The sequence below is a fragment of the Ornithorhynchus anatinus genome, chromosome X1, assembly GCF_004115215.2.
Source record: "Ornithorhynchus anatinus isolate Pmale09 chromosome X1, mOrnAna1.pri.v4, whole genome shotgun sequence".
NCBI lineage: Eukaryota > Metazoa > Chordata > Mammalia > Monotremata > Ornithorhynchidae > Ornithorhynchus > Ornithorhynchus anatinus.
In genome coordinates this window covers 3,074,519-3,083,354 of record NC_041749.1, presented here as the reverse complement: position 1 = coordinate 3,083,354, position 8,836 = coordinate 3,074,519, and the positions used below count along the sequence as shown (strand labels likewise).

The 8,836-nt window shown below is 45.8% G+C and overlaps 1 long non-coding RNA gene across 1 annotated transcript; it reads right to left on the bottom strand.

The window, feature by feature from the left end:
- Positions 1 to 3,376: 3,376 nt before the first annotated feature.
- LOC114806640 lies at positions 3,377 to 7,815 on the bottom strand. Its single transcript, XR_003754702.2, has 3 exons — positions 7,617 to 7,815; positions 5,231 to 5,425; positions 3,377 to 3,925 (listed from the first exon to the last, which is right to left on the bottom strand). It is a non-coding gene; the product is annotated as an uncharacterized LOC114806640 (long non-coding RNA).
- Positions 7,816 to 8,836: the final 1,021 nt, after the last annotated feature.

Here is an 8,836-nt window from a genome sequence, read left to right as displayed (position 1 = left end):
AAAGCCTCATTACCCTGTATCTCCCCCAGTGCTTAGAACGGTGCTCTGCACGTAGTAAGCGCTTAACAAATAGCGACATTATTATTATTTTCATTCATTCAGTAGTATTTATTGGGTGCTTACTACGTGCAGCGCACTGTACTAAGTGCTTGGAATGTACAATCCGGCAACAGATAGAGACGATCCCTGCCCATTGAGGGGCTCACAGTCTTTATCTGCTGGGTGACCCCGGGTAAGTCACCTCACTTCTCGGTACCTCGGTTGCCTTACCTTGAAAATGGAGATGGTGACTGTGAGGCCCACATGAGAAAGGGATGGGGTCCAACCTGATTTGCTTATATCCACCCCAGTGCTTAGTACAGCGCTCGGCACAGAGTAAGCACTTTAACGAATACATAGTTATTATTATTATGACCTGGTAAGCTGGTCTTTAGACTGTAAGGTCATTATGGGCAGAGAACGCGATGGCTAATTCTTTGTACTGGACTCTCCCAACTGCTTTAAAGCAATCAATCCGCTCGCCCCGTCCTACCTCACCTTCCTACTCTCCTACGCCAGCCCAGCCGACGCACTTCACCCCTTTAATGTAAACCTTCTCGCTGTACCTCCATCTCGTCCATCTCGCTGCCTACCCCTCGCCCACATCCCGCCTCCAACCTGGAAAGCTCTTCCTCCTCAAATCTGACAGACAACTACTCTCCCATTGAGAACGAGGTAATAATAATAATAATAAATAATGGTTTTGTTAAACGCGTACTACGCGCCAAGCACTAATGATTCATTCAATGGTATTTATTGAACACTTAGTACAGTGCTCTGCACATAGTAAGCACTCAGTAAGTACTACTGAGTGCATTCAGGGCACTGTACTAATCACTGAAGTAGATACAAGGTAATCAGGTTGTCTCACTTGGGGCTTGCAGTCTTCCCCTCCTTTTACAGATGAGGGAACTGAGGCATAGAGAGGTTAAGTGACTTGTCCAAGGTCACAGGGCTGACAAGTGGAGGCGGGATGGATAACCCATCCCAAGGAGTTGTTACAGAGAAGCAGCGTGGTTCAGTGGAAAGAGCCCGGGCTTGGGAGTCAGAGGTCATGGGTTCGAATCCCAACTCTGCCGCTTGTCAGCTGTGTGACTGTGGGCAAGTCACTTAACTTCTCTGTGCCTCAGTTACCTCATCTGTAAAATGGGGATGAAGACTGTGAGCCTCACGTGGGACAACCTGATTACCCTGTATCTGCCCCAGCACTTAGAACAGTGCTCTGCGCATAGTAAGCCCTTAACAAATACCAACATTGTGACTGCCTAGGCTGATGTATTTATCCTGTATTGTACTCTTTGATTAAATTAGACGCTCCATTGTATAAGACAGCTCCGGATCGCTCGGAGTTGAGCTGTTCTTGACTGACAGCAATCTGTCCATCTACCACGACTCCCTGTTAGTGCGATAGAAAGAGTGCTCGTACTAACAGAACGTCTCTCTCACAGACCCAAACACAACACAGAGTCCATGAAGTTATTCCTCCACCCCCTCTTCAAAGCCTGATCGAGGGCCCATCTCCTTCAAGAGGCCTTCCCTGACTTAGACCCCCTTTCTTCTTCTCCCACTCCCTTCTGCGTCGCCCCGACGTGCGGCTCAGTGGAAGGAGCACGGGCTTAGGAGTCAGAGGTCATGGGTTCTAATCCCGGCTCTGCCACCTGTCGGCTCTGTGACTCTGGGCAAGTCACTTCACTGTGCCTCAGTGACCTCATCTGTAAAATAGGGATGAAGACTGGGAGCTCCAAGTGGGATAACCTGATTACTCTATCTACCCCAACTCTTAGAAAAGTGCTCAGCACACAGTAAAGGCTTAACAGATACCAACGTTATTAACATTATTATCTACATATCTGTAATTTATTTATATTGATGTCTGTCTCCCCTGCTCTAGACGAGAGTAAGCTCACTGTGGACAGGGAGTGTATCTGTTTATTGTTGTATTGTACTTTCCCACTTAGTCCAGTGCTCTGCACACAGTAAGGGCTCAATAAATATGACTGAATGAGTGAACGGAATGTTCTGCACATAGGAAGCGCTCAATAAATGCCACTGATTGATTGAACGCCTTATCTGGTTGGCCGTTTGGAAACCACCCGCTGGGTTTAAGTTCAGCCCTCCCGGGACCGGTTCCCACAGACGGCCTTTCCGGACAAATGAATCCCGTGGACTCCAGATGGAGTCAGAGAATGGGGAAGAGCCCTGTCAGTGGGAGATTTCCGTGCCGTCGCGGAAGACTGGATCTGGGGGATTTACCGGTGCTAAATCTGTAAATGGCGTCTACGAATGGAGTTGGGCAAGACGTAGCTGCTTCACTCAGCAGAGGTCATCCAACCTAATCACATTCGAGGAGAAATCGTAAAGGGCACTGGTTGAAAGTTTTGCGGCGCTTCTCGGCTAAGAATCCTCCCGTTTCCCAAAGTGCCTGTGATCTTCTTAGATTACATTCCCCTGCGCCGCTAAAGTACACTTCTGTTGTTCGATCTAGTCTGCCCGAATCTTTGACTTACATTGTGTTTGCTCACATACAGACCGATTCTGAAAATTCAGTTGTCCGCAACAAGTCTCCCTTCATTAATACAAATTAGCAAGGTTCTACGGGGCACATTTCATTTTATGAATACGGCCTGCCCGACACAAGAAGTACATTCTTGTTTTTATCCGTACCCTGTGTAAACAGGAGCAAAGTCTATAAATTCCAGTCGGAAAGCCTTCTCTAATTAAAATGCTAACAACTTGGGTGAGACAGCTCAGTTATGAGCAGACCTTATTGTAAGTTTGCTCAGAACAAAGATTTAGCATCAGACGTCTTCTGGGTTGAACACCCTGCTAAAACATGTTTGAAGTAAGTAATAAATAAACAAAATCTCTGCTTCTAAAAGCTAAAAAGTAGGGATTAGTAGGGAGCAGATAAATGACCTCTTTGTAGATATGATGCTTTTTCCCCCTATACATTGACTAATTGACAACTATGTAGGGTTTTTTTTTTTTTTTTTTTTTTAGGGAAGAAAAGATTTGAGTTGGCCCCGATCCCATTACCACAACGTAGCTGGAATCCAGCCATCTGTCACAGCTGCTGCTCGCTTTAACTGCCACACTAATTGACAATGAGCCCAGAGACCTGTAATAATTGTGGCTGCTCAGTGACTCCAGCAGGTAATGCCTTCCTTTTAGGATCCATCAAGCCCCATCTGTGCTCTGACACCGCCTTTCTCCCAGAATGCTGGTCTCTGGGTGGTTCCACCGCGTGGATTCTGGCCGGGGAGGGAACGCCTCATTAGAGAGGCTTTGCGGAGGCCCGAGGGAAGCCGTGCCCACAATGAAATTGAAAACCTCCTAAAACTTGTTGTAAGATTTTAATCCTATTGCCAGGCATTCACAACATCTGCCATTCAGACTCCGGTTCAGAGAAACTTGCAAATCCTGAGCGGTTTGAAGAAGTCAGTTTGACTCCAAATGCTTTCGCCTGGGTCCCCTCATTTTGGGGGAAAAAAAAAAAAAGTCCCCTCCTTCTGTTGTGGCTTGTACAGTATTTTTCTGCCGCGTTTGAAGCGTAGCAAGTCTTCTCTTTTTCGTTGAAACAACGCACGACTTCCAAGAACTGGCATAAAAATATAGGATTAGCGCAAAGATACATAGCTCCGAAATTAAAGCTGCTCTGGAGTAGATCCGTGAAGAAATAAATCCAAATCTCAGCCATTAAATGGCTCGCTCACTCAGTGAGGGAAGATATTCCAGAACGTGGTCTACCTGCCCTGAGTTGTCTGTGAGTTTTCCACTCGAGCCCACTGCCGCTTCTCTCGTCATCCGGCGACGCGGATACCTGCTTGTTCCTCTGGGCTTTGACTTAATGCGATTTCTCTGCTGAAGAACTGGGGTGATTGACCGTCTGTAAGGAAGATTTACTGTGTTTCAGTCAGCCAGTCAATCGTATTTATTGAGCGCTTGCTGTGTTTAGGGCTCTGTATTTGGGAGAGGACAATCGAACAATATAACAGACACATTGCCTGCCCACAGACCAAGCGCACTTGTTGATTCATTCAGTCGTGTTTATTGAGCACTTCCTATGTGCAGAGCACTGTATTGCTCACTTGGGAGAGTACAATGATATAGGGCTCTGCCCACAGCAAGTGCTTAATAAATACGTTTGAATAATTAATGCAATCGCATGAATAAACAGACGCATCCCCTGTCCGCAAAGAGCTGGATTAAAAAACTCTCCTGCTTGATGCAGGCAGAGAGAAGAGAAAGTGACTTTTTTGGTTGATTTGAGTTCCTTTACCCACAACTACTCCCATTCAATGTGCATCTTTTCAGCATTTTTTCCATGCCCCGTGGGCCTCTACGCTCTCCTTCGAACCTAGTTTCATCAGAGCTAGTATCAGGGCTTATCATCTCCTCGAGGAGCAGGAGTGCGATGAAAAATCACAGGGCAATAATAACAAAAAGTCCATCACACCTTCTTGTCCATTTTGTACTCCAAGTGACCAGTGATAGTGAATAAGAAAGGTCTCGTTCCTTCACTGTGGAGTTCCAGGATTTCATGGCACCCTCAAGACGGAGCTCCGGGAGACTCAGTTCAATGCCTGTCAGACAGCTTGTGTGGTTCACGAAAATTATAGTCATAACTGAGAGCCGGGCGCTCAGAATTCTACAAATTAGTGAGAGGAAAAACCTAACGTCTGCATCTCTGCCCCTGTCAACAAGAGACTTCCTCCCTACAATCTACTTCTCTAGCCCTTTGTTAAGCCACTTTACATGTCTCGGGGATGGAGTTTCCAAATCTTCATGGATTTTGCTATTTGTATCTCTTGACATTTCGTATAATTTTCTCTTTCTTCCTTTCCCTTTAGGTTATACCCCCTCATTTCATGCTAATTAATTCCTCTCACTCCCGGGTGTTTTTGCCTTTGAATTTTTGTAGATATTTGCCATACCCTCCCATAGTTATTACTTAGTCAAGCTATACAGATTTGGCTCTTTTCATCTCTTTTCTCAAGTCAATCCCTCCATCCCCCTAATCACTATTGTTGCTGTCTGGACTCCTTCCAAATTGTCTACATCTTTTTTTGAGGCAGAATGCCCCAAGATGGAATTCAGAAGTCTAGAACAGTACAATTAGGGATTTTAACCTCTAATTGTTTGCAAATTTATTTTTAGAGCAGAGGCAAGTTTTTGCCGCTCTATCACTTACCTTTTTGTTCTCTCCAACGCGGGTCCACGATCCTCTCTCGACTACTGCTTCAATTCTGTATCTCCAACTCTTAGACTTTAGCCTAAGCCTTCTTCTTTCAGAGCTGGTCATCTTTGCGTTTCTTTCCCGAATCCTTCATTCTGCTGATTCTCTCTGTCTTATTTCAGCATTATAGTTGAAATTCACAATTCTCTTCTATTGAATAGAACACCTTAATCTAAATACCTTAATACCCATTTCCCCCTCTAAACGATCAAAGTGATCGATACGTATGATAATGATGGTATTTGTTAAGTGCCCTGTGCCAAGCACTGTTCTAAGCACTGGGGTAGATACAAGGTTGTTAGGTTGTCCAATGTAGGGCTTACAAAATTAGAAATGGATATTTTTCTGAATTTAAACATTTGACTTTATATGATCACCTTTCAAAGAATACCCCACTTGCTATATTTATTATACTTTCTTCATATCTTTATGGAGAAAACATTTTTAAATTGTAAATTTAAATTAGATTTTTAAAGTCAGAGTTAGTCTCATCATTAAAATAATGATAATCTTCAAATGCTTCCTATCTACTGTGTACTATACCTAGGGGATGGGGTACAAAATAATCAGGTCAGACACCGACGCTGTCCCACATGGGGGTGTGAGTGTAAGAGGTAGGGAAAACAGGTGTATAATCCCCATTTTTCATCTGAGGCAGTTGAGAGACGGGGAAATGAAAGGACTTGCCCAAGGTCACACAACTGGCAAGTGGTGGAACGAGGGTTGGAATGACTGCCAATTCTGGGCTTTTTTTTCCTACGCTACACTGCTTCTAGTCAAATTTTCAGGGCCAGTTATCCGTCACAAACCAGGTCATCTCACTGTCCCTCACTTCACTGGTGGGACAAACTTTGAAACTGATGATCCAGGCCCACACGCTGGTGTGTGGGCTAGGGTAGCCCACAGGATATTTTCTGGAAGGACAACCCTAACCCTTCCTTCCAGTACAGCGCTTAGTACAGTACTGGACACATAGGAAGCACTTAAATGTCGTAATTATTATTATTCAGTTAGCAAGCATGGGGAAGAAGTGGGGCAGTTTCTCAGTTTGCTGACAAGCCTCCCTTTGAGATACTAGTAGCGAGGAAGCAGACTCCGCACACCCCTTTAAACACTTCCCATCTAGTTCTCAGAGACGGCAAAGGAGCAGGGCTACAGTTGATAGCTACAAGCATCATCCAGGGCCAGAACTCAAATTGGGATTTAGCAGAGGAAAAAGGAAGTGTCGGGAAAAGAGTTTGATTGAATAATCAATCGGCTTTATCGAGCACCTACTAGGTTCAGAATTCTGTATTAAGCACTTGGGAGAATACAATAAAGCGCCTCGACGTGATTCTGGCCACTGAGGAGCCTCCAATCTAGCGGAGGAGATTGACGCTGCAATAGTTCACAGACCGGAGGAAGGCAAAAGGGATGTGAACAAGTTAGAGCTTGGCATTAACTGAGCAGAGTGTGTAAACTATGGGAATTTCCCTTCTGAAGATAGGGTATGTGTGTGTTGGAATCGTAAGTCTGCTGGATTTAAATTCACTCATTCGGGTTCTCTTACGGTCCCGAGAAGCGGCGTGGCTCAGTGGAAAGAGCCCGGGCTTGGGAGTCAGAGGTCATGGGTTCAAATCCCAGCTCGGCCACCCGTCAGCTGTGTGGCTATGGGCAAGTCACTTATCTGTGTCTCAGTTAACCCATCCGTAAAATGGGGATTAAGATTGTGAGCCCCACGTGGGACAACCCGATTACCGTGTATCCTCCCCAGTGCTTAGTACCATGCTTTGCACATAGTGCTTAACAAATGCCATCATTATTATCATTTACTACAGGGAATGTAATGCTCTTACTGGGGCACAAAAGACTACGATTCTTAAATACAGTAAGAATTCTCTCCCTATTTGGCCCTGAAGGAGGAGGAGTACCAACGTGGCATTTTTTAACTGCTTACTATGTGCCAGACACTCTACTAAATGCTGGGGTAGAAAAAAACTGATCAGTTGTGACATAGTCCAAGTCCCATGTGGGACTCACCATATTAATCCTCATTTTACAGATGAGGTAACCGAGACACAGAGAAGTATACTGACTTGCCCGCAGTCACAAAGCGGACAAGTGAATGTCCAGAGTCATCTTTCTCACAGATTACCAAGAGCAGAGTAAATCACCTGGTTGTTTCTCATTCTCAGTGTCGAGAGCCCCCAATCTGTACCAACCAGGACCTTCCTGGATCGGGGGAGCCTCGGTGGCACATAGTAGAGTCAAACCACACCTCTGATCACCCAGGTTAAGGTGGAAAGTTTTTTTACTCAGTTTTACCAGGGTGCAAAGGAGTGACACATACACACACACTCACTCCACTCCATCAGGGTCCAATACCAGTCTGGGGGCAAAGGAGCCCATTCTGCCAATTTTTCTTCTTTCTACTTCCGAGTGCTGCGGCCCTCTGCTGATTTTCTCCTGCTGCTTCCACTACTCTCAGCGTGCTTCCTTCTTGCTTCTCTGCATGTTTCTGCCCCTCGGAATGGTTCTTCCCCCCCCCAGCTGATTGCCTCTTTGTGCATGCCCCTGCTTGTACCGCTCTTCTGCTACCCTTTAAGTACCTCCAGGTGCCACCTCATAATTCAAAGCAACCACCTTTTATCTGGCTTAGGCACGGCAGCTGTGGCTCTCCACGGCAGTCACTGATTGGTCCGGGCCCATTACCGGGTAGAACAGGGAGAGAAAGCCGTGCCTTCCTCCATGCTCAGTAATCACCTGCCTTAGGTAGAACCCATCACTATCGGCTTCAAATCTCTCCATCCCCTTGCCCCCTCCTACCTCACCTCCTTTCTCTCTTCCAGCCCGGCCCGTACGCTCCGCTCCTCTGCCGCCGCTCACCTCCTCACTGGACCTCGTTCTCGCCTGTCCCGCCGCCGACCCCCGGCCCGCGTCCCACCTCTGGCCTGGAACGCCCTCCCTCCTCACATCCACCAAACTAACACACTTCTCTCCTGAAAGCTCCCCTCCTCCAGGAAGCCTTCCCAGACTGAGCCCCCCTTTTCCTCTGCTCCTCCTCCCCTCCCCATTGCTCCGATTCCCTGCCTCTGCTATACCCCGCACACATGTATATATGTACATATTGATTATTCTATTAATTTTAGTAATGATGTGTATATATCTATAATTCTATTCATTTCTATTGACACTACTGATGCCTGTATACTTGTTTTGTTGTCTATCAACCCCCTTCTAGATCATAAGCCTATCACTGGGTAGGGATTGTCTCTATCTATCGCCGAATTGTACTTTCCAAGCGCTTAGTACAGAGCTCTGCACACAGTAGGTGCTCAATAAATATGATTGAATGAATGAATGCCTTCGCCAGTCTCTTCCTTTTTGTTGTCGTTCATGAGATCACAAACAGTCACTAAAAAGGCAGCTTGTGGTAGACTCATCGCATTCAGAATTTGGGAAGGTTCTGACCATAATGCATGTCTGGATACTTTTTGGCCTAATGTTAGAGGAAATGGATGTGCATCTATCAATTAATAGGTCATATCTGGTGAAAGTTTAGTATGTGCAGTGCATTGTACT